This window comes from Canis aureus, chromosome 6, assembly GCF_053574225.1.
Source record: "Canis aureus isolate CA01 chromosome 6, VMU_Caureus_v.1.0, whole genome shotgun sequence".
Taxonomy (NCBI): Eukaryota; Metazoa; Chordata; class Mammalia; order Carnivora; family Canidae; genus Canis; species Canis aureus.
Genome location: NC_135616.1, coordinates 34,802,131 through 34,826,751, shown reverse-complemented (window position 1 = coordinate 34,826,751; position 24,621 = coordinate 34,802,131). Strand labels below are relative to the sequence as shown.

The window sequence follows — 24,621 nt, the reverse complement described above, 5'->3', positions numbered from 1 at the left end:
GGGGGAAATAAGTTTCTTGAATGGAGGGTTGTTCATATGTTTCAATGATCATTTTTATGACTGATAATTTCCCTAATTAAATTAGTGTGGAGTACTTGTATTTTCCATAAACAATTCCTCTCCCTTCTTAGGAATGTTTCTAGCTGAACTAACAATATCATCAGGGAGCCAAAATACTGCAAAGGTAAGGTCTCTCGAAGCTCCGCAGAATATTATAAGAGTGAGGGCCGGTTCTGGGTGCTTGTTCTCCTCACTCAGCGAATGGCTCAGTCACCTAAAGTTGTACCTTGATGCCTTCCACAGGATCCTCATCAATAGGAAACACAGAGGGATGACTGAGTGGCTCAGTGGTTGGCTCAGGGCATGATCTCGGGGTCCTGGGATCGAGTCCCACATCGGGGTCCCTGCAGAGAGCCTGCTTTTCCCTCTGCCTATGTCTGCCTCTCTGTGTGTGTCTCTCATTAATAAATAAATAAAACCTTTAAAAAAATACAGAGAGAAAAACACAGAGACCTGGCTTGAGTACCTCTGCCACTGAAGACGCTGCAGTGAACAAGCCAGCTGCTGTCCAGTGACAACGCATCAGAAAGTATATGTTACCCCCTAAAGTCACTGGGTAAGGCCCCAGAGATACACCTTTCCCTCTACCTCCAGGTTCTGCTGCTGGGGGAGGAGATTCCAAAAGGAGACAGCTTCCCCTTCCCTCTGCCCAATCCCTCTGCTAAGATTCTATACTCCTGAGGGTGAACTTCTTTCAGTAACTGGAGGGGTTTTTCCCACCCGACGACGTCTGGGAAATTATCCTCTGGGGATGCATTTTATCTTTGATCTTTAAAGCATAGCTCTGTTCCTGTCTTGAAAACAAACTCAAAAAACAAATGTATACAAGTCAAATGAGTGAAACAGACAGATCAGAAGGTCTGTATTCACATTACAGGAAATGTTGTGTTTCTTTTTTTTTCTTTCCATTCCTTTCCTAAAGAAAGATTTTCCTGAACTTTCTTGAAGTGGCCAACACCTAAAGTATTAGTATTTACTTTTAAAGAACTAACTACCCGAAAAACCCAGTTTCTATGTATCTTTTCAGTAATTCACCTGTCTTATAAAGTGAAGGGCACCTGTCCCCACATCGTCTACCACGAGTCCACTCGGTTGTCTTTTTAGTCAGAGCTTCTGGGGCTTGTCTCAATTCCATCTTTGGTTCTGCGGCATTTTTCTGAGAGGGAAAGCAGTGCCTGTTTGTGAAGACTCTGAAAGTACTTCAGGCTGACAGGTGCTATATAAATGAAATATCCTTCCAATTATTGCTACTGTACTATATCGAATTAAGCTGTATCACCATAACTAAGGTAACAAGCGTGCCTACACAGCAGTGCCCTTTCTCGTCCTGGCACTATTCAACTATTCATGCTCATCTCCTCATAAATAAAATCATTTCTAAAGAGAAATCTAAATTACCTTCAAAAGCATTATTGTTCCTTGTACATTACTGCACACCATCATGATTAAATTGACAGGGCTTCAAAGTCTGTAAACGGATTCCCAGGTAACAGCTCAACATGCTCTCCCTTCTTGGAACCCAAAGTACCTTTCTTCTGCTCTCCTAGCAGATAGACAGCAAATTTGAGAAAAGGATCAGAAACTGAAAGCGATTGACAGCATGACATGAGCATTTCAGCATGACAGCTGATGGAGAAGATCACATTTCCCCCGACAAACTCAATTGCTTGAGTAAATCAAGTGAAAGTCAATACATCCCCTCACTCCTCTGGTCCCATGTGGTCTACGTCTGTGCCACTAAACTTCTTATTGGTAGAAGGGGGAAAGGAGAAAGCCTCAAATCTTCAAGGGATACTTGGCTGATGCCAGAAAAAAAAAAAAAAAGTTTTCTTTCTTCCATGAATAGCTGCTTTTGCTAAAAAAAAAAAAAAAAAATTGATGTTGTTTTAGAGCGGGAAACACATTCTCTCCTCCCCAGAGGCCCTACGTGGGGTCTTACCTTTCCTGCTTCCTCTGGTCTTTACCACAAAGTATTATTTGTCCAAAACTATGACCTCCAAGTTCCATATAGCATGTCCTTTGGCTTTGGCCAATGACTTCTGCTTATAACTGTAGAATAACATGGTAATGCCATAAACAAGTGGTACGGAAAAATATGTAATTCTAGGGGAAAAAGTCCAAAAGCCCCAAAATCACATGTTTGCATTTCTATGTGTGTTAGCACTTAGGTCTAAATCTGGGCTGATATCAATATTAACCCAAAAAGTTTAGGATGCACGTGTTCTTTATGAGTCAATAAGCATGTATACAGGGCAAATCAAGAATGTCAATTCTGTAGCTTTCTTCTTTTTTTTTTTTTTAAGATTTTATTTATAAACTCCAGCCTCACTGGGCAGTGAAGGTTAAAAAAAAAAAGATTTTATTTATTTATTTATTTATTTATTATTTATTTATTTATTTATTTATTCATGAGAGACAGAGAGAGAGAGAGGCGGAGACACAGGCAGAGGGAGAAGCAGGCTTCCTGCAAGGAACCCGACATGGGACTTGATCCCAGATCCTGAGATCACACCCTGAGCCGAAGGCAGATGCTCAACCAATGAGCCACCCAGGTGTCCCAACTCTGTAGCTTTCAAAACCTCTGGAAGAGACATCAACCAATAATTACTAAAATATTGCATTTCTAAGGAATAAAGAAGATGCTCTGTCACAGACTAGAAGTTGGCTTAGAGACCAGAAGTAAAGGGTGAAGTGAGCAGGCACATCTCTGCAAGCTTCATCAGTGAAAAATTAATAATGAGACAGATAGATAGCAATGATCCAGGGGAAGAAGTACCCTGTGAAACACAGGGCTATATGAGATCATTTATAAAAACAGAGAAAAACTCTTGGGAGAGTGGTAAGAAAAAAGAAAGAACTAAAAAGTGGTTAGCTTGCACAAAGAGAGGTAATACTTCGTGTTAGGGTGAGAGTTACTGGAGAATGCTTCTAGGATAATGACAATGCTCTTTCAGTTAGGAGTAGGTCATGCTGACAAAATCCAAGGTGGCAAAACTCTGGCATGTCACTAAAGACATAAGAGAAAAAGTCAATGCTGACCTGTCCTTTTATGAACGCACTTAGCCTTAACTGGAAATGTCATGTGCTGTTGGGGATATTCTATCTCAATAAAGAGATAACAGAAGGGAAGAACCGCAAGTAAAATCAACAACAAGAGGGGACAATAGTCTTAAAATGATGGATTAATAACATGTGGTCTCTATAGAAAAGCAGAAGGCTGAATGAAGAGTCAAGAAAGTCCAGAGACTGGGAAGTCAATAAACATAGCCTTGCTCACCAACCCTCAAAAATGTTCATCCATAGGGAATCTCCTTAATGCGAAAAAGAAAAAAATATAGAGCAAACAAAAGGCCATTTGCTTCCCACGGCAGTAAATAAACTATAAGGGTTAACCTTGGTGGTACCCAACTCCCCTGATCTCCAAAACAAGTTCCAGTAAACTAACAGATTCACATGGATGACCAAGGAAAGAAAACCGGGCCATCAAGGAAATATGTGTAATGGAACCTCTGAGGCTAACTGTAGACGGAACAGCCATGTCCCAGCAACTTCATGTGTTTAATGTCTCACGCATAAGCCTTTGAGCTTCTGTCAGAAAGAAAATCTCTGCAATTTGACCGGGAATCTAACCCATATGTCACTGTTTATGTTCTCTCGCAGTGCGTGTGCATGATGGTGTGTATATATGTGAAAATCCAAACGTCATCAATAAAAACTATTGAAAGTGCTCCTAAAATAAGCTTCCTTTAAAAATGAGTTAAACAACTATGGGATGATTGATGCTGAATATACAAAGCACACAGATTATAAAGTTCTGTTATTATAAGCCAAACGACATAAGCCTGAGGGATTTCCTCATTTCCCTTAAGAAATGCACACAGTTTCACACAAATGCCTCACAATCATTCTAAATTTTATCGAGAGTCATCACAGGAATCCCCAGGTATAAATATGCATATATTCTGGCTGCATGGTATCAAGTGGAAACAGCTATACGGAAGTAGAGAGACGGAATTCTGGTCCTAGGTCAGTCACACCTTGACTATGTAATCTTGGGCAAGTTGCTAAATCTCCCAGAAGATGTTTATTTCAGGCAACAAAGATTAAGCTCCCAGCATGTGCTAAGCACTGTGCTACAATACCAACCAAGGAAAACGGCTCTACTGAAGCTGAAATCCCAGCATGGAGAGACAGATAATGATAATGTAAACAAAGAACATTCACAATTCAGGGCAAAAGTATTCTTCAGGAAATAAAACAGGTCAGCATGACAAGGAAGGACTGGGCCATAGGGACTTCACATGGGAGAACCTGCAAAGGCCCCTCTAAAGAAGTGACATGTGAGCCAAACTCAAGTTCGGAGCAGGTCACATAATAGCAGGTCACATAATACAATTCTGTTTGTATTCCAAACAGAAGCAATAGCAAGTCCAAGGCCCCTGATGAAGATCTGGGCTAGGGCTATTTAAGGAACAGAAAGGCAAAAATGGTCAGACGAAGTCGTAAAAATCATGCATTGGCCAGCCTCTCTAAAGAATATTGTGAGAATGAATGAAACGAGATGGACAAGCCCTTGAAAAAATTTAAAGCACTCTACAATATAAAATGAATTATTAGAACCAGCATACTATGAAGAAAAACTCCTATTCTCCATAATGTATCTTTAGGAAAGGTTAGAATTATAGTTTCTTTCATCCATGTATCTCAACACATAATATTTAGAGCTAAAGAGAACAGTCCAGCCCATTCATCTTCCAGATAGGAGAACAAAGACCCTAACTTAGGCAAGACCATGCCTACGGCTTTCCAGAACGTAGCCCATCAGGCAGGATGCCCTGCCCGACACCCCTACAGTAGGCTGCCTGAACAAAGCTGCCCACTTCTTTTCCAGGGTTGACTAAATGTACTACAAGAAATCTACAATACAAGCAAAACAAACCAATTGTTCAAGGTTTAATATAAACAACTGGTGGCATCAGCACTGTGAAGACAGGAATTTGAAGTCTCAACACTCGAGACTCAACTCTAGACTCACCACTTACAGGTTTTATGACTTTGGACAAGTTATTTAAACTCCCCAAGGCTCTAGGTCCTGCATTTCAAATTGGAGGGTAATAGAAATGTCTTTTCTCCCTGTATTATGGAATTCTCTGAAAGGATCAAATATTCTACTAAATAAGAAAGTCCAAAGGAACTATAAAGCACAATCGAATATCATTGCCTTTGTCATTTGTACATAGCCCCTCCTTAGGACACTGACCAGGCACTGCCAGTGACATTCTAACACGTAGCACAATCGCCACTACCTTGGTTGGGCTGTGGAATACCCTTCTATTTTGTGAATTTAAAAAAAAAAATGTATCTGAGGACCTCCATGAACACTTGATGGTTTATGAAATCTACCTCGTGAATAACACTTCTCACTGATTTCCTTTTCATTTGAACTCCCACAGTGGGAGAGGTTACTAGAAATACCTCTTCCTGGATGAAGACCCAGGATTCTGCTAAAGACAAGCCACAGGACCTTGTGGAAGTCTCTGAACTTTAGGCTACCATTAACATAGTGTGTTCTCATTCCCGGAATGTGCAGAACACTTATTATCTGCCCACCACAATGTGCAAGATATCTCATACTTGTCGAGTTTCCCAGAGTTCATGGGACAATTTCGAATCCAGCATTTTATTTGATCCTTTTAATAATCCTGGGAAGAGTGAGAACAGGGATAAGGAAAGCAAATCTTCAGAGGATAAAATGGAGGCTTTTTGTGGTTATGTGCCTCATGGAAGATCCCAGAAGTCTACGCATTCTGACTCTAAGTCTGGCACTCTTTGAAGTATACTGAGACTCTTTCAGGTAAGGATCTAATAAGATCAGATGGGGTCACATATATGAAAGCCTCTAGGGCTTCTCAGATGTAATTATCCTGAGGACAAAGTGGTTGTAACATGCCACCTCCCTTTGTCTGTTGTGGATCCCTGCCCACATAGCAGAAGAGGAGGACCTGGTCCACGGCATTTCTGCTTCCCCTAGGACATCTGGAAAAGCACACAGTATGTCTCTATCCATCCCCTTTGATTGACTGTCTGAGTTTAGCCCAAAAGATTATCTAGCTCTCTCCACTGGAACCATACCAGTTCTTTAAGAAAGGAGTCCCCTCTGGAGTCCTGGCAGGCATAAAAACACCACACCCAAACTAGGCAATTTCCATACAGCCATGAAACTTTATTTGAGTTAGCACTCTTGACACGGCTTCCTTTCTGTTTCTTCCTGCCTTTTCTCTCCTTCCCCTGTGAGGGAAGCAAATATTTTAAAAAGAAAGAAAATTGTGTGCTCTTTTGTTCCATCTGATTTACATATTGGAACCAAAAGGCCATATTTTTCCCCAAAAAACAGTCATGTTGGCCAAGTAGCAAAAATGCATGTCTTAAAAAAAAAAAAAAAAAAAAAAGTTTATTTTACATGTTGTAAATACCAGGAAATTCTTATCAGGATGTGAAAGTTCAGGTCTTGTTTTTCTTTTATCCCCTTTCTTTCTCTTTAAGGAAGAGAAAGAAGAAAACAAATCTCTCTCTCCATAATGGAATCCCTTCTCTCTGCCTATGCCCTGCTGGAAGCGGCCTGCCTCTAAGTGGCTTCTAATGTTCTGGTAGAGGTCGTCCTGCATTCCTAACAGTTACTTCATTTTCCCTAATCCCTCAGACCAGAAGGGAATAGGGCAATACCCCAAGATAAAGTAGTCCCGGTTTTCTAACATCCCTCTAGCAAAGGACATTTTACGACAAACTCAAAATGCTGAGGGTTGCCAATAGTAAGGGTTGTGTTTGATTTAAGCAGTATTACAGTGTCTTAAGTCATAGAATTACCCAAACTGGGTGATTAATAGGCTTTCTCTAGTCCAACTCCTTCATGTTACACTTGGAGAACCAGCGTGTCAAGAAGCCACAACTTGGCCCCACTTGCTCACTTCTCAGAGGCAGAGGTGGGATGAGAACCCAGACTCTTGGTTCAGTTTTTTTGCACTATTTCCTCCTCCCTTGCATGCTGTCACGTACATCATTTGGACATCAAGAGAAACCATAGTGGGAATATTCTTTCAAAAGGGTGTCTAATGAGGAATTACATAATTTCTTCATTCATTCATCAATTTGGCAAACATTAAGTGTGCACAGCTTATGCCAGAAATTATGCTAGGCAGTGGGGGATCCATAAATGAAAATGTGGGCCCTTCCCACAGTGTGTGTGTGTGTGTGTGTGTGTGTGTATGTGTGCACGCACACGTGCCCATGTGCACTTGTCTCAAGAAGCACACCTTAACATTGTGGCTTTAGAGGTTTAAAAAAGGGATACATTAAAAAAAAATCAGGGGATCCCTGGGTGGCGCAGCGGTTTGGTGCCTGCCTTTGGCCCAGGGCGCGATCCTGGAGACCCGGGATCAAATCCCACGTCGGGCTCCCGGTGCATGGAGCCTGCTTCTCCCTCTGCCTGTGTCTCTGCCTCTCTCTCTCTGTGTGTGCCTATCATAAATAAATTTTAAAAATTAAAAAAAAAATCAGAGTGGAAGTGGTGCCAATTAGAACACTGTGGGCCAATTCTTTCGTGTCTCTACGAATTTCATTTAGGTGAGTGTATCTCTCATACGCACAACCCATTCTACACATAGTACACAGAATAATCATTGAAATAATTATCTAAGGTCATGTTGTTCCTCTGCTTAAATTCTTCAATGACTGCCCACTGCCCCTGGGATGAGGTCCTGGAAGACCCCTACTGTGAACCCCTTTCCTCTTCCCATCCTGCCCCTGCTCCCTCTCCAGTCTTAGCAGTACACTCCCCTTGCTTGCCCCAGGCTTGCCATACTGACACTAATCAGCTCCTCCAAACCACCAGATTTATTCCTCCCTCAGGGGCATTTGAACAAACCGCCCTCTTCCTTTGGAACTCCTTCTCTTGACCCAGCCAGATTGTCCCTTCCCACTTAGTACCCCCTTCACCTAGCTGACTCCTTACTCTTGAGCTCTCACCTTGGACACCACTTCTTTAGGGAGACCTCTGTGCCTCTCATCACTAGGGAAGAGCCGTCTCTGGGCTGCCACAGCACATTATTTCCTCTGTCATTCAACAGCTTTATCACATTTCCTTGTTAAAACCTCTCTTCTCCAACAAACTATAACCCATTGAGGGCCAGTATTAGTTTTGTCTTGCTCACTGTAAGGCCTAGGTCTAGAGCAGCACTCAACAGATATGTAGCCAGTGTTATACAAACACTCATTTTTAGATAGTGAGATGAATGAATGGATGAGTAGATGAATGAACAGGCGGATCAATGACTATATGAAGGCGTGAACACGGACATTTCAAATGAGGAATGCCACGAAATCACAAATGGAATGAAAAGTTCCAGCCTGGACTTGTCAGTCAATTCTGGAACTCAAAAACAAGGAGATATGTCCTGAAGTATTAAAAAAAAAAAAAAAAAAGGACCTTTGGAAAAAACAAACATTAAAGATTCATTATCCTAAAAAGTGATGGGGACAATTTAAAATTCTAAGTACCCAAAGGATGAAGGGGAGAAAGAAATGACAGTTCTAAAATGAGAAACACAATTCAGAGGGGCAAGAATGGGATGGGTTGGCAGGGACATAGGGCTCCTCACCTCTCAGCTGCACGTCCTCTTCCTCTGTAGGTAATTAGGAAAGGTAACTGAAGGAAGGAAGAGGAACAAATGCCTATTTTCTGAGCCTTGGGAGGATCATCCTCATAGAGCACAACCGGGTCCCCTGCAATATGTGCCTCCCCAGAAGAGTTAGAACTCTGCTTGCCTGAGTGTTCCTTGTTTCTGAATAACAATAACGAGATGACTGCACACCTGGGCACAGTCATGCTGGGAGCAGACAGGCTATGGGTTCCCCACTCGAGCAAGGAGGGAGCTCGCTTCTACAGTCCCAAAGTGTGGTAGGAAAGTATGGGGTCACACACGTGTGTGTGTGTGTGTGTGTGTGTGTGAGAGAGAGAGAGAGAGAGAGACAGAGAGAGAGAGAGAGAGAGAGAGAGAGAGATAGTGTTGGTTGGTAGGATCTTTGGAGGCTACAATTTAAATTTTACTTTGTTAGACTATTAGACAAGGAGAGAATAAAACATAACCACAGAGAGAAATAAAAGGCAGTAGGAGAGAAAAGGAGTATGTTGGGAGCCTGATGCACAAGAGCAGAGAGGTGAGATGCTAGTAAAGGCAGGTAATTAGGTGACCACCCTTAGTGAGGGCTGGAGACGCTCACACGCAGACTCTAAGCATGTTTTTGGATTCTTCCTCAAAGCCTACCTCTTTACAAAGTCTCCCTGCAGTCAGCGGTGGGCAGGCTGGACAAGTAAACTTCTCTCTCTCCCTCCCCCCTTCCTTCTCTCTCCCCCTCCTTCTCCTGGTCTGTCCTCTCCCACCAACTTTGTCCCCTAAGTAACCAATGGCAGGTTATAAAAGAAAAAGGAACTGCCAGAGTCGCCTTTGTCACACAGGGAAACTAATCCACACCAAGGCAGTTTATGTATTTTGACATCTGTGATGCATGAGGTGTTTCTTGCACCCGGGGAACTGATACTCCTGGTTTTGGAGGTGTGCTATGCTGTGCTCCATCCAAAGCGAGCCTTCCCCAGCTCGAAGCACTTGGCAGGGGGCTTTGTGCACGCTCATCACCTCCCCACATCCCGCCAAGCGTGAGACGAGGCTCTGATGACGATGACATCGTGCACATTTCCAGAGAACAGAAGCTTTACACATCCCCCCACTGACAGGGCTGTGCTTTCCTCTTGATGGAATTCTGGAAACCCGGCCTCTTCTAACGTGTCCAGTGACTCTCTGAAGTCACAAAAGCAACATTGTCCAGCCCTGTCTTAAGGAAGATTAAACTGCATTTAACAACCCAGGAAAGGTAATGATCTCACTACAAAATCAACACACGGCGGTGGCCGGGAGGCTGCTCCAGCCACTGCTCAGTGGCCACCCAACACCTCAGGCCTCAACCAGCCATTCATCCTGCTTCTTCCACTCGGCTGCCCAGCTCCAAGGCTCTGACCCAGTGACATCACCCCACACTGAACAGGATTAAATGCTCTGGGGCTAAGTAAATAGACCTCGGCAGGCAGCTCAGTCCTTGCAGGGGCTCCAGAGGAGAGATCCCAGGGCTGCCCCAGGCTTTGGGCAGCAATGACAAACACCACCGTTTTGCCCCCGGCCCTTCTCTGTGGCACCTAGATAGTGATGGTGGGTGGTGAGCACAAAACCTAGAGTAGACCTTTGGAGACTGAACGAAAGCAAGTCACTTCATGGAAAGTATAGTGTCTCACCAGTGGAGTTGCCAACTTAAAAAAAATTACATTTTTGACCTCAGAACCAAAAAAAAAAAAAAAGGCTTTCTTGGGAGTTTGCCTTCTTAGTAAAAACTCACGAGATGAGATCAAGAAAAAAACAAATGCTAACAGGAGCGAATATTTGGGATTCCATCCCTGAGAGTTCTGTACAGGTAATGCCCAAGCAAGGGACACTAAATTCTCACTGGTAAATTCTGATGAACTTTCCTACACTGAGCCCATTTACAAAATGCCTAGAAAAAAACTCGATGCAGGAGGGGCTGGTGAGTGATTAGGGGCCCCCTTCTAGCTTGAACAGTTTGTTGAGTGGGTCTCTGGGTCTTGGGGACCTCTGCACCCCGCAGGCTGAGTCTGACAGGGATGGAAATGAGGAATGCCACTCTGTCCCCCAGAGGCTATTACACTTTCCACTTTGGGACGAAAGGAATCAGCAAGTGGGTTTCATACAAGGCCAGCTCAGTATCAATGCCTCCTAACTCAGCCAAACTAAACAGCTCAGGTCTTGGCACTGTCTCCTTCAGGGAGAAGGGAAGGAGGGCCCCCAACCCCCGGCAGATAAAGCACCTCAGGGCATGCCAGCCTGCCCCTCAGCTCCCGTGCATACAAGAAACTTGATTTCCATGCCCCAGGGAATCTGTCGGTGAAATTCCAGAAATTTGCTCAGAGATTGTAAATATAAGTCAAGTTCAGAAACGGGAAGGCTGTTCCCCACTTCTATTTTTCCATGGAAAGTACTAATCAGCGCCATTCTGATCCAACAGACAAATAAAGTGCTTGAGAAATCAGATTTTTATCACCGGCCCCAAAATGTGCCTATTTCAGCTTGTCACAAGCCCCTGCTTTCTTCCTGCCTGGGATCCAGGAGCTTCCCGTGTCCTCAGTTTACCTGCCCAGAAGCCTGGGGAAAGAGGTGGCAATGGCTCTGAGGGAGAGAGTAGACCAGCACGGGGCAAATCAGTAGAACGTTCCCAATGCCGCAAAGACACACACTGGGTGGTACTGGTGTGGGGAGCAAGGTCAGGTTCACAAGCAAATGCAGCATAACCATGAGGATGACCCTAACAGCCATGGCATAATGGTCCATGCAGATGGGATGATTACTAAGTACCAGGTACTGGGCTGAGTGTATGACCCAGTTCTGGCACTTACAAGTAGGGGGTGGATATTGGGCAAGTTATTTCACATTTTGATCCTTGTTTCTCCTCCTGTATTTGCGAAGAAAAAGAAGGCAGTGCTCCCTGCTGAAAAGACATCAAATCACACATCAGGGAGATGCTGGCACTGAGGAAACACCATACTTATATCTGACTTTTTTTTAAAAAAGATTTTATTTATTCATGAGAGACACAGATAGAGAGAGAGAGAGGCAGAGACACAGGCAGAGGGAGAAGCAAGCTCCATGCAAGGAGCCCAATGTGGGACTCGATCCCAGGACCCCAGGATCATGATGCGAGCCAAAGGCAGTTACTCAACCCCTGAGCCACCCAGGTGTCCCTTATATCTGACTTTTACTGTCCAACTTTGACCTGTAAAGTACCCCTTTCTGCCTTGTTTAACTGTTATCTTTTGGGCCTCCAGGGAGACAGCCTAAGGAAAAACCTTTCTTCCCCACTTAGCCAGTGTGGAAACAGAAGCACAAGAAGACGAAGTATTAGCAGAATGCCCAGGACTAGCCCCCAAGCCCTGCTGACCATATATCGAGAATCTTCTTCTATGAAGCTGGCCAGCAGCAGAGATGGGTATCTGTGCATGCATTCGTGCAGTTAGAGACCTGAGTGCTAAACGTCCCCTCAGGGATAGGATCTCCCTGTGGCATTATTTAGGGTATCCTATATTTCTTTACTTTTTTTTTTCCTAACAGGTTAAAAGGCAAGACTTCTTTAGGCATAAAGGATAAACCCAAATGGCACAGCTCAAGTGATGAATACAGGGAATTAGAGGGAAAGAGGAAAGCTTCTTAACAGACACTTTCCAATTGCCCTGGAGCCCAGGAGCTTAAATATTTACCATGAAATTTCCTGTCCCTCTGGCTTTGGGAGTTTCCAACTTGCTAGATAGAGTCTTATCCTGACAGTTCCACCTCACAGTGCCGCTAAATAAAATGAGCATAGATTCTGTAGGTTGGAAATCATATTTTCTTTGGCCTTTTAGGAAAAATCAATCAAGGTAGGGTCTGAAAGGTCATCTTCATGGAAAGCAGGGGTTATGCCATGGAGTGAATCAGAAACAGGTAAATGCGAGTACTAAACACTGGGCATCCAACGGAGCCAGGGAAAGAGATGGGGTTGGGGGGACAAGGAGAAAATGTCGGTGGCAAAAGTGCCCTAAAAAAAGTCTCTAACTTAATGTCCCAGCCTGGACGGCCTGTCCACACAGCACCCTCAGTGTCCATCGAAAGTTGAATGGATAAAGAAGATGTGGTTTATGTATACAATGGAATATTACTCAGCCATTAGAAATGACAAATACCCACCATTTGCTTCAACGTGGATGGAACTGGAGGGTATTATGCTGAGTGAAATAAGTCAATCGGAGAAGGACATACATTATATGGTCTCATTCATTTGGGGAATATAAATAATAGTGAAAGGGAATATAAGGGAAGGGAGAAGAAATGTGTGGGAAATATCAGAAAGGGAGACAGAACATAAAGACTCCTAACTCTGGGAAACGAACTAAGGGTGGTGGAAGGGGAGGAGGGCGGGGGGTGGGAGTGAATGGGTGATGGGCACTGAGGGAAGCACTTGACAGGATAAGCACTGGGTGTTATTCTGTATGTTGGCAAATGGAACACCAATAAAAAATAAATTTATTATTTAAAAAAAAAAAAAGGAGGCGGTAGCTGTTCACAATGACACCTCCCATCCCTTACCTGCCAGGGCAGTTCCATGTAGATGGCCAGAGCTCACCACCCCACATGAGATAAAAGAGAAATACAAGTAAACACCAATAAAGTTAAAATGCCCTTGTTCATTGAAGGTTGGAGGGCAATTAAGAGGCAGAAGCAGGATGGGGTCATTCTAGAGGTGATCTGAACTGAGCACTGAAGGCAGAGATCAAAGTTCAAAGAAAGAAGTCTGAGCAAAGATCCCCCCAAGCCTACCTGGCTGGGTGGTTGAGAAAAACACTGGCCTGCCTGGGTTACAGGTGCACCAGGTACAACATGCAGGCTGTCAGTGAGGTGACTTTCAATGTCCCTTCCAAAACGGGTCATCTTTATTTCCATCATTCTAAATCCAGTCTCTAGGCCTCACTCTTTTTCGGTTTAGGATAGCAAAAGAAATGACCAAAAATGGTGCTTTCCCAGGTTGGGAATTCCTAAACTGACCTAAACTTGAAAATTATGCTCCATCTTAATTCCTTGGATTGAGTGAAGGAACTAGGAGGTAAAAGAAAACCATAGGCACACCTCAGAGATGTTGCCGGTTAGGTTCCAGATCACCGCAACAAAAACAATTTTGCAATAAAGTAAGCCAAGTGAATTTGCTGGCTTCCCAATGCATATGAAAGTAATGTTGACACTGTCCTGCAGCCTATTAAGTGTGTAATAGTTTTGGATCTAAAACAAAAACAAAACAAAAAAAAAAACAGTGCATGTTCCTTGATTAAAAAATGCTTTAATGCTAAAAAATGCCAACTATCACCTGGGCTTTCAGTGAGCCATAATCAGTGATCATAGATCACCATAACACACATAATAATATGAAAAGTTTTGAAATATTGCAAGGACTACCAAACTGTGACACGGAGACAGGAAGTGAGCAAATGCCATTGGAAAAATGGTGCCGACACAACCTCTGCAGAGCTCAATAAAGCGAAGCACAGTAAAACAAGGTATGCCTCTACTAGAAAAAGAGATTTCAGAAACTGAGGTGGACAAAAGTTATATTTAATTCATTTGTTGGAAACAAGGCTATAGAAGACGTCATGGCAGAAAAAAAATGTAAGCAAAATTTTAGCAGTGAATTCTTGCAGGCACACGGTGAGAAAGAGAGAGGAGTCCAGACATCATAACCTTATATTACCTCTTCTGGAAACCGTCTTGACTTCCCCAGCTATGTTACCATAGCACCTTCTGAATCCTGCTAACTGCATTTGTCATACAGAAATATCCACATGTTGATTCACTTGTCTGTCTCTCCCAGAAGAGGGCGGGTTCTTTGAGCATAGGGAGAGCATCTTATTCAAATTTGTATATGTAGGACCTTGTTCAGAGCCCTTATAAAATAATTGGTCAAAAAAAATTGAATGAATAAGCTTTGAACTTTTTTCCTCATAGCCGTTAAAAGGGGGAAAAAAAAAAAAAACAGATCCAGGCCACTTGCTGAAGGTTTTAATTTCTGGCGAGACCTTCATGGCAAGGCACGGGACACTGATTTGAAAGTATCAGTGTTCTCAAGGTTTTCATTAGCATTTTCAGGAAAGTTAAAAAAAATCTAAATTTACCTCCCGGGACCTTGTCATTATCCTTTCTGCAAAGCATTATACCAACTTTGAAGTGATTTGACTTAGAATAAACCCCAAGTAAAAATGTAGAATCCCATGAATCTATTGTTCAGTATCTAGAGACTTGTGACTCACTCAAATAGCGAGGTTATGTCATTTGTCTGGATGCCTAAGTGTCAAGAGGATGTGCTCTGGGATCAGATGACACAGGTTCAAATTCTAGCTTCCAGACTGTATGACATTTTCAATCTGGGTGAAGAGTATCTTCCAGAGCATCCGTAAAGGAGTTAGGTTAGAAGACCCTCGATTTAACCCCAACTCAAAGTTCCCAAAATCCGAGGTATTCCCACCCTCTCCACAAATAGGCTACCGCCAAGTCACATTCTGTGACAGCTCTTGCTAATCTCCAATACATGTCATAGCTGGTGACAATCATTCATAACAGCGCTGTCTAATGCTCAGGTTGGTATGGGGTGAGGATCAGGACACACACTCCTGAAGGATATTCCATGGATATAGGTCAGGAATGTATGTTTCCATAAAGTTCTGTGCATGGAACAATTTCCCATGCCCTCAGCCCTCACTCTGGTTGGAACTGACCCCACCTGACTGTTCTGAGACCCACACCTACGTTCAAAGAGGCAGTAAGACTATCGTCATTTTAAGAACATCTTCAAAACCATAGCTGCAGCCCATAGCAAACCAGGAATTAGTGCATAAATCTTGGGCCTCCCTTCCTCCTTCTCATATTACCCTTCAATCACTATGATCTACAACTGGCTCAAACTTTTGTTTTTCATCTGATTCAATGGCCATATTGTCCCAAGATACCTCTAAGTGGTTGTGGTAGGAGACAGGAGTATGTTAACAAGTCATCTAGAAGCTACACCTTGCCATGCCAGACCATGCCAAGAAAGAAAGGAACACACACCCTCAGAGAAGGGAGGGGGGGCAGTGGAAGAGAGAGCAATTAATACTTACTTGGGATCTGACCACATGTTCTTCAGCTACCCTGAGTTACCCCAGGGCCCTAATGGTTGGATTGGGTATATTTGTTTCCTTGTTTATGGTTCTGGTTTGGGTTTCCATTAATCAGGAGTGAGCACTTAAAGAGTGAGGCTCCAAACATCCCAACTACCACTTCCCTACATTCTGGGAGAAAGAAGAAAGCAAATTTCTGTTGACGTAGCAAAGATGTACTAAAACAAAACCTCAGAGTGCTGCCTGCTGTGAAGCAGCGGGCAGGAGACCTGCAGACCCCGGTCCTGCCAAGCCGGCACTACAGTGTCTGCTGGAGCTTCCTTCTTACCTCTTTCTCTGTGCCTGACTGTGGGCCAACCTTGCATGAGGCCTTTGGCAGCGTATCTGCAACGAAGACTCACTGGTTAGAGTCATGGCTATTGAGGATCCCGTCCACGGATGTCCTTGCTCTAAAACGGAGTGGTGAAGGGAGTTTGCTCACAGCACAAGTACGCCTGCAGGGAAAAGTTTTGCAAGTCTACTCCATAGGTGGGAGGTCTAGGGGCAGCCTCTACAGCTATCTTGTATAAATTGCCATAGGTCATAGATGGACAATGATGGACCCTTATGCAGTAGGAGTAGGTATGGAAAGAGAGTGAGGGACTATAACAATCCATTCCATGGAGCTGCATGGAGAAAATATCCTGGTCTTTAACAGATACCAAGAAAGTAAAAGGAGCAAAGAACACATGAACCTCTTCTGGATATTTTTACACAAAACGGCACAGGTCACCTCCAAAAGTCCAATTTCTGAAAATACCAATGGAATTGAAGATTCCTTCTGGTAGGAGATACTTAAGGGAAAGTCGTAACATTTTGGGGGGTGTCTAACATCTTTCGAGTGTCTATGTAATGCCAGGTATTGTTCTAGGCATTTTCATATGTTTTATCACATTTAATTATCAACATGCCCCCACAGGTTCCATTAAACAGATGAGAAAACTGAGTGAAGAAGCATGAAGTAGACTAGCTAAGGCTGTCCAGCAGTGTCCCATGGAGCTGGATCCAAAGCCGGTCAGGCTGAGGGCAAAACCTGAAAGCTCGAGCACAGCACTCAACAGCTGAGGAGGATGACCAAGAACAGAAATATCAGGCTGCCCAAGAGTGGAAGTTTCCTTTAGACCTGGGGTTACTCTCTTATGAAAATATCCCCAGGACCTGAAGGAGCCTCAGAGCCAAGAGTGTTCACTTTCCCCGACAAGCACCAGCATTCCCAGGGATGGGCTCGCCATCCCTGCTGGGCCCAGGGCAGGACTCCAGAGGAGGAGCCCGCCTTCTCCAGCCAAGGCAGGAGGCCCAACCCTGCGCTCCCCGGGCAGATGTGGATCTCGGAGGTGTTTTCTTTTCCTTTTCTTATTTAAAGAAAAAACAAAACTCTACATACTCCCCACATGTGAAATGCCTCTCGTGCTGCCGCCAGACAATAATTTTACAGCCACTCCATGACCCTTGCACAGAGAAAAGAGGAAAAGCCTGCACCCCACCCAATCCAGGCCTGGGAGAGTCAACCTCTGGAAAAGCCCAGGTCGCTGAAGATCAAACTCACTCACTGAGGAACAACAGGAGGTGGGGAGGCAGGCGGGGGAGAGGATGGCAAAGGAGGAAGCATAAAGTTTAAAGGTCAAAACAAATGTCAACCTAACACCAGTACTGTATGAACAGCACACAGCCTCACTGCTAGACAAATAAAGGCTGCCGGGGAGGCAAGGTATCAAGAGGTTTTATTAACTCTCTTTCTGGAATCGTACACATAGGAAGTCTGTTCCATCATATAAGCTGCAAAGCACAATATTTATCCCTTGGGGGGGAAATCACAGAGCTGATATTGAATCCACAATACAGAGTTTCTCCTCCATTCCCTTCCCAGCCGGCCTCTGTTCCCGCTGCACCTCCAGGGGCCTGTCAGCAGGAAATACCCACGCAGATTTTGATAAGACTGGAAAGGGTCACATGCTGATGAAAACACAGGGCACAACCCTGGCTCCGCCTTCTGCTAACTTTCCCTAGCCCTATGAGGTCCCACTGGGAGGGCCCCAGGGGAGGCCTGAGATGGATGGCATCCCCTGCACCCTCTGCACTATGGGGGGCTCCATGTGCCATTCCTGAGCCTGGTTCTGTGACAATCCCAATCCTCTGTCTGCGGGGGGTGGGGGTGGGGGCGCTCCACATGAAAAATCTCCCTTTGCAGAGCAGTAAAGGAGTTACAGCAGTAAAGGAGACGGCTGGTCTATGGTTTGGTTCACTTGCCAAGGCTCAGCTCTGTTTCCTCTGGGCTTCCCATGCCAATCGCTCAGCTGGGGCACCTGGGGAGCTTAATCATGTGTGCATGAGGGTGTGAGCTCACGCGCATGTCTGAGTCTGCTCCCAGACTCACCCTCAGAGGTGGGCTCAAGTGGATCTTGAGAATCTGTATTTTTAAAAAGCTGCCAGCCAATTCTGACGCAGTCAGTGACCCTGGAGCAGTCTGCAGGTGAGTGTTATTATAGGAAGGGGTCCAGGACGGGCACCCAGTGTGTAGCAGGTCACTGGGATGCTCGCTGGGAGCCACCAGCGACTCAGCTGTCCAAAGCACCATGCAGTTCTCTGCATTGCATTCAAGTGACAACTGAGAGTCTGGAGGCACACTTAGGTCCTCACACCCTCCCTGAGTGCCGAGAACTCCAATCCATTTTTTTCCGTCACCACTCTCCTGTTAGGTGAAACATGTGACTGCCTGTTCTATAGCCTATTCTATGATGTCTCCTTTACTTTCTGACAAGATGTGGTTTACTGAGTGCCCTGACATCTATATAGTTATCATCTGTAAGTTATCACCGAAACTTTTGAGGGAATGACTCAAAGTATTTTGTGAGCTGTTCATGAACAATTGAGCCTGGGCAGTGTTTTGTTCTCGCAAGCACTAAAAAACAAAAGCTAAAATACTTTGCACGTATCATCCAAGCACAAAAGACAAAAACGATGAACCCACTGGCAATCCCAAGGATGCTACAAAAAATACCAAATTCTAGAATACAAGGATAAACCAAAGGCAAGGATAAACCAAAGGCAAGTACCAGATGAAAAATAGGTAAATGAAAACAAATTAAACAAAACAGGTAAACTCAGAACACGCTGGATACCAAGCTGATCGAGAGCCAAGGGAGGATGTTACTTCACCATCTCACGGCCAGGCTCAGGCAAACCAAGGAGATGTTGTATTTCCAGGCTCCTGGCCTTCACCCAGCAGTCTTGACTTCCGGTTCTGTGCTGTCTATCATCTAAACACGCTGGACACCAGGCCCTCCTACTCTCGTCTTCCTCAGTTACTTCTATCGAAACTTTTCTCATGGACACACTGGTTACCAGTCACCGAAAGCTCAGTATGAATACAAAGCAGTGGTCTCTCTCCCCTAGAATTTACATTTTTTGTGTCTTATTTCTTCACTGAGCTGTGGGCAGCGGAAAGAAGAAGCAGGGAGAGCATTTTCCTTTTTCTTTTGAAAAAAATTCAGGACCCCCATGAGCAGTGAGGAATACTCAAGGTTTTCCTTCTGATGGTGGGGTTGAGAGTGAAGATTCTGGAATTTCTGCAATTAAACATCCATCCAGAGCCCACAGAGGCTGGTGTGCCTTCACTTATGCTGCCTAGAAAGTGTACAGGCATGTAGGTGGTATCAGGTCCCAGTGCTGAAAGAGCATCCTCACGGCCGCTGTGTACAGATATGAGTGTCTGAAAGGCTGCCAGTGAGCCCCCAGCCTTTTCCATTACATGACAACAGAAAAATGGCCCTATCTGAACTTCTGTGACATAATAGTGGGGAGCAAATTGGGTTTCATGTGTGATTTTTTGGGGGTTGTTTGTACTAGATTTCTTCATAGGAATAGTCATGGGGAAGAATAAGCATTTTCATCTTGTATTCACTATTTTCACTTTTATCCCCACACCTACTTCCAGACACTGACTTCCATGCAGGTGGAAGGAAAGGAGGAAGCACTTAGAAAATTAGAATCTCCAGAATAACTTGACTTGAGCCAAAGCCATCTAGGTGAGTCTCTTCCAATTAACACATGTCTAAGAAATATCCACCCACTAAGCGCAGAGATAAAAAGAAAACTTTAAAAAGACCTTCTTATATGGTTGGAAGAGCGTATCAGGACTTCTTTCTTTTTTTTGTGCCCAAGGGACTTGTGGTTTTTAGAAACAGTACCAAATAGTACAGATCAGTTCCAGGCTAAGTGAAAAGTATCTAGAGGTTGAGCTACCATGGAAAGATAAATAAAAATTGTAAAGACCCCCCCCCCCCCGCTCACACACACACACACACACACATATGCATACACACGCGCGTGCACACGAAAATGTGTTAAGTAGAAGGGACCTATCCATGTTCCCACGGGAAGTGTCCACCTGTGTGGCCCCTGAACTCTTCATAGGTAAGAATTCCCTTCTGGACCAGCCACCTCACCAAATCCGAAGCCCAGCACCTTCAGGCTCCCTGGCACAGTTCTGACCATTCAGCTGACCCTCTGGCTTGTTTCTTTTCCTTTTCTGCACTCCTCATGCACCTCATTCTTCTGCCCCTTAAAGAAAGTCAGCAGCAGGTATATTATACCTCACAGTTCACAGTGCCCATCTCTCTTCAGACAGCCCTTTGCAGACATGAAAGAATCTACTAGCTTACCACTGCATCACCCCTGTGAGTCTGAAGAATGACAGACATGGAGATTTTCTTGAACCAGAAGCAACTGTCAACATTACAGTCCTTGGTGAAATACATTTCACTATATACTTGGTGGGGTTTGGAACAATCCAGAAACTATAGGTTTCTTGTGGAATTCACGGCCTGATGTAGTTAAGCAGTGATCAGTATAAATCCACTAATGGGAAGTTCAAATCTCCTTAGAAGGAAAAGGACAAAACACTTGGTAATCACCAAAAACCTCGGTAAATATGAACAAAATCCTTAGCTAGTCTCGACAGATCCCTAATGGAACAATTTGTATTATGACCAGCCCAATTCCTTCAAATGAGAAAAGCAATTTAATGGAGAGTTAAACTGAGTAAAGAAACTTGAAAACATTATACCTTATCCCGAGCTCTGCAACATACGCCACGCCACACAGGTGCACACATACACGTATACTATGAAAGCATCTCCCAATGTTTAGGTACTTGTCCATGTGTATTTTTCAGAATATTCTTAAGAGAAAACTTGACATGGGATCCTAATATGTAAAACAGACAAAGAGTAAAGTTTGTCTGGTTAGGTTCAGTACCCTCTTGGCTCCCAACACTGGCCCCCAGTGCATTAGAGCTCCTGAAATCACATCTGAAATACGACCACCGACCCGGTTACAAACAACAGGGATGGTTTCTCTCCATAGGGGATGATTATAGATTTTCACTATTCATTCCAAGGTTCATTTACTGAATACCTACTGTACTTCTATATAGAGATACCAAGGTGAAGGAGACACAAATCCTGATCTCAAGTAGCTCAGAGTCTGTTATGGGAAAGATAAACATCAAAATATTCCAAAACATTAGGATAAGTAATATGATAAAGGTAGTCAGAGTATGCTATGAAATTTCAATTTCATCTCACCAAAAGTTTTCAGGGCACTGAGCCTATTTCAGAATGAACTGACTCTGACTTTAATTATCAGCTCATTAACTTTGGGAAGGAAGACTGGCCAGCCCAAGAAATGAGTATATTAAAGGCTTATTTCAGACTTTATACAAGGAAGTTTTTTCATTGTCTCCCAAAGAATAATATAAAAAGCACCTGTTATCAACACTGTAATAAGTGATGCTGCCAAATTTTTAAAGACAGAAGAATAACAAAATTTTCACACTGTCTCAAACAGCACACCTCTAGCTCAGAATTATGATGCTGCGGCTGATATGGTGGCCTCCATTGGCACTAATCACAAAGATTAACGTTATAAGCGTGTATAACACTTACCGCAATTTAGTAACTGATTTAATCTTTTTCTTACAGGCAGTTAATATGGCCATTTTAAGGAGGTAAAGCGTTCCTAAGCTTAAATCCCATTTGGTGAGTTGACTTTGCTGATTTCCTTCCCTTTACTGAATTGGAAACCCTTAAGTTCGAGGTCCAAGTCACAGTTGGTGACTCCTCCGAGAACAAAACAGTTTCTTACAAGCGGATTTGATCTGTCTCTAGATAATTCAATTTACTCCCACGTAACCTGCAGAGTTCTTAATAACTCCAGAGTTGTTTTTCTCTTTTGTAGTAATAGATGCTGTTGTTTAGAGGAATGAAAGGAAACACTCATGCCAATGACAAGGGGAAGAAGAAGAGGACTACAGAGTGTTGGAAAGGAACGCAATTTAGAGTTATGTCATCCAGCATTCCACAAGAGTAGGAAGGACTCTGCACATGACCACAGCATTTGCTCAGACACCCCCGTGAGAGGGAGCTGACTACTTCCTGGGGAAGCTCAATTCTCTTGGACAGCCTTTTTATTTATTTTTTTTAAAGAAAAATTTTCCTACCCTGATACAAGTTTCTGCCTCCCTGTCACTCCTACTTATTGCTTCTAAATCTGTTCTGTGGAAATGTATGCAACTCCCTCTCAGAGACAGGCCTTCAAATACACCTCCTGATGGAAATGTGGGGCTCAATTCCAAATCTGTTGGGATCCTATAGGTTGGCCTTCAATGCTTTCTTCATTTTATGGACTCCTCACACTCTGAGAAACCATAATAGATTACAAACTCAAAGACAAAATTTTTAGAGATTATTATTATTCCACTTTTAATCTTTTAAAAAACGCTTGGCAAAATATACATACCACAAAATTTACCTTCTTAACCATTTTTAAGGGTGGCATCAAGTACATTCACACTGGTGTGCCACCATGACCACCATCCATCCACAGAACTCTGCATCTTGTAAAATTGAAACCCTGTACCCACGGAACACTGGTTCTTCATTTCCTCCTGCCCCCTACTACCTGGCAACTGCCATTCTATTGTCTGTTTCTGTGAACCTGAGGCACTCTACGTGCCTCATCGGAGTGGAATCCCATAGCATCTGTCTATGACTGGCTTATTTCACTGAATATAATGTTCATAAGGTTCATCCATGTTGTAGCATATGTCAGAACATCCTTCATTCTTAAGGCTAAATAATATTCTCTATTACCATTCCATTTTACAGAGGCTCCAGGAGGTTAAGAGCTTTCCGAAGGTCCTGCAAGCAGAACTGAAGCCACATCCCTTGACTCCCTGTCCACTGCCTGCTCACATTTTCCTTCTCTACTTTCCAAATGAAAATGCTCTCTATTTCCATTTGGACTGAAGCTGAAGAGGAGGCTTCTTTATCAAAGCTCCCAGGCAATGAACTTGCCTTATTCTTCAAAGCCAATCCACACTCACACACCCCAGAGCGGGGAAGTACCTTTCAGATGGAAAGGAGCATAGAGGTTTAGTGACTGCTGTCCCCAAGATGCAAGTGTTGACAAGGGAACCAGGATAGAAAGCCTGTGGATTTAGTGCCACTCTAATAAAACACCACTTCCCTAAGGTTTGCTTTAATTACTACTATAATTATTAATTGTGTTCTCTTTGAGGGAGTGGGGAAGCAAACTGCAAAGCCTCTTTTCTTTTTCTTTTCTTTTCTTTTTAATACTGGAATTTGAATTTCTATGGTGGGCAATAGGAGCAGGGAGAGAGATGCCTCATGGGAGGTTTTGTTTGTTTGTTTGTTTGTTTGTTTGTTTGTTTTAATCTGGATGGAGTCAAATCTGGATTTAATCTCTCTTGCCAAGATATGGGGAAAGCCACAGGATAGTGTAACCAGAGTGGGGCTTAGACATCCCTCACAGCTATTACTTCTTAATAAAGAGGAGCTTTTCTACAAGGGGATGAGGTTACTGTCAGAGAAGGCATGACTAATCATGATTAATTTGATCTGTGCCAACATAAACTGGATCCACCATTCACTAAATAATTATTCTGTAGCCTGGATACCATTTCCACAGGGTTCAGGGAAGTTGCTGGCCATTTATCACATTACAACAAAACAAAAAAAACCCTACATAAACAAGAGAGGATAAAATAAGAAACTATCCTCAAAATAAAGCTAAATGTCTTCACATCCACCCACAAAATGCATGCTTAAAGCTAGAAACAACAACAATAACAACAAAAAACCCTACATTGCTCTCTTGTGCCAAAGAAAGACAAACAGGATTGACTGGACACATATCCTTCTCCAAGAAAAGAATGAGAGCCAAGTCTGGTTCCTTTTTCAGGGCGAGAGAAGGATCAACCGCCTAACTGGCAGAAGTACATCCATGCCCTCAATTGATCTTTACTCTTATCTTGTTAGCAAGATATTAGCACCCATTCAACATAAGAGGAAACTGTGGTTTGGTAGATGTATTCCCAGATTACCTAAACAGAGCATGGTTTACAGCAAAACCTGGTCTCAACCTAAGACTTCTACCTTAAGGACCATCCTTGGCAGCAACCTTTGACCAAGTTCATCCTGGGCCAGATCCTAACCCAGACTGTCTCTTCTTAGTTCTATATCTAAAAGAGATAATTTCATGAATCATTTTACAAATATTTATTGAATAAACGTGTACCTCTGTACCAAATACTGTCCTAGGCCCAAGGACACATCAGTGAGCAAAGTCTCTGCCCTCAAGGAGTTTTTTTATTCTGGCAGAGAATGGCAGTTAATAAATAAATAAGCTAGTAAAATGCACAGCACATAGGG

The 24,621-nt window shown here is 43.5% G+C and overlaps 1 protein-coding gene and 1 long non-coding RNA gene across 7 annotated transcripts in view; one reads left to right on the top strand and one right to left on the bottom strand.

Annotated features, from left to right (window-relative positions):
- The window catches only part of SETBP1 (SET binding protein 1), a 359,759-nt gene that overhangs the window by 258,514 nt on the left and 76,624 nt on the right, over window positions 1-24,621 (bottom strand). The window lies entirely within an intron of this gene.
- Window positions 19,720-23,420, top strand: LOC144315696 (uncharacterized). Its single transcript, XR_013381496.1, has 4 exons — window positions 19,720-19,914; window positions 21,871-21,927; window positions 22,127-22,228; window positions 23,056-23,420. It is a non-coding gene; the product is annotated as an uncharacterized LOC144315696 (long non-coding RNA).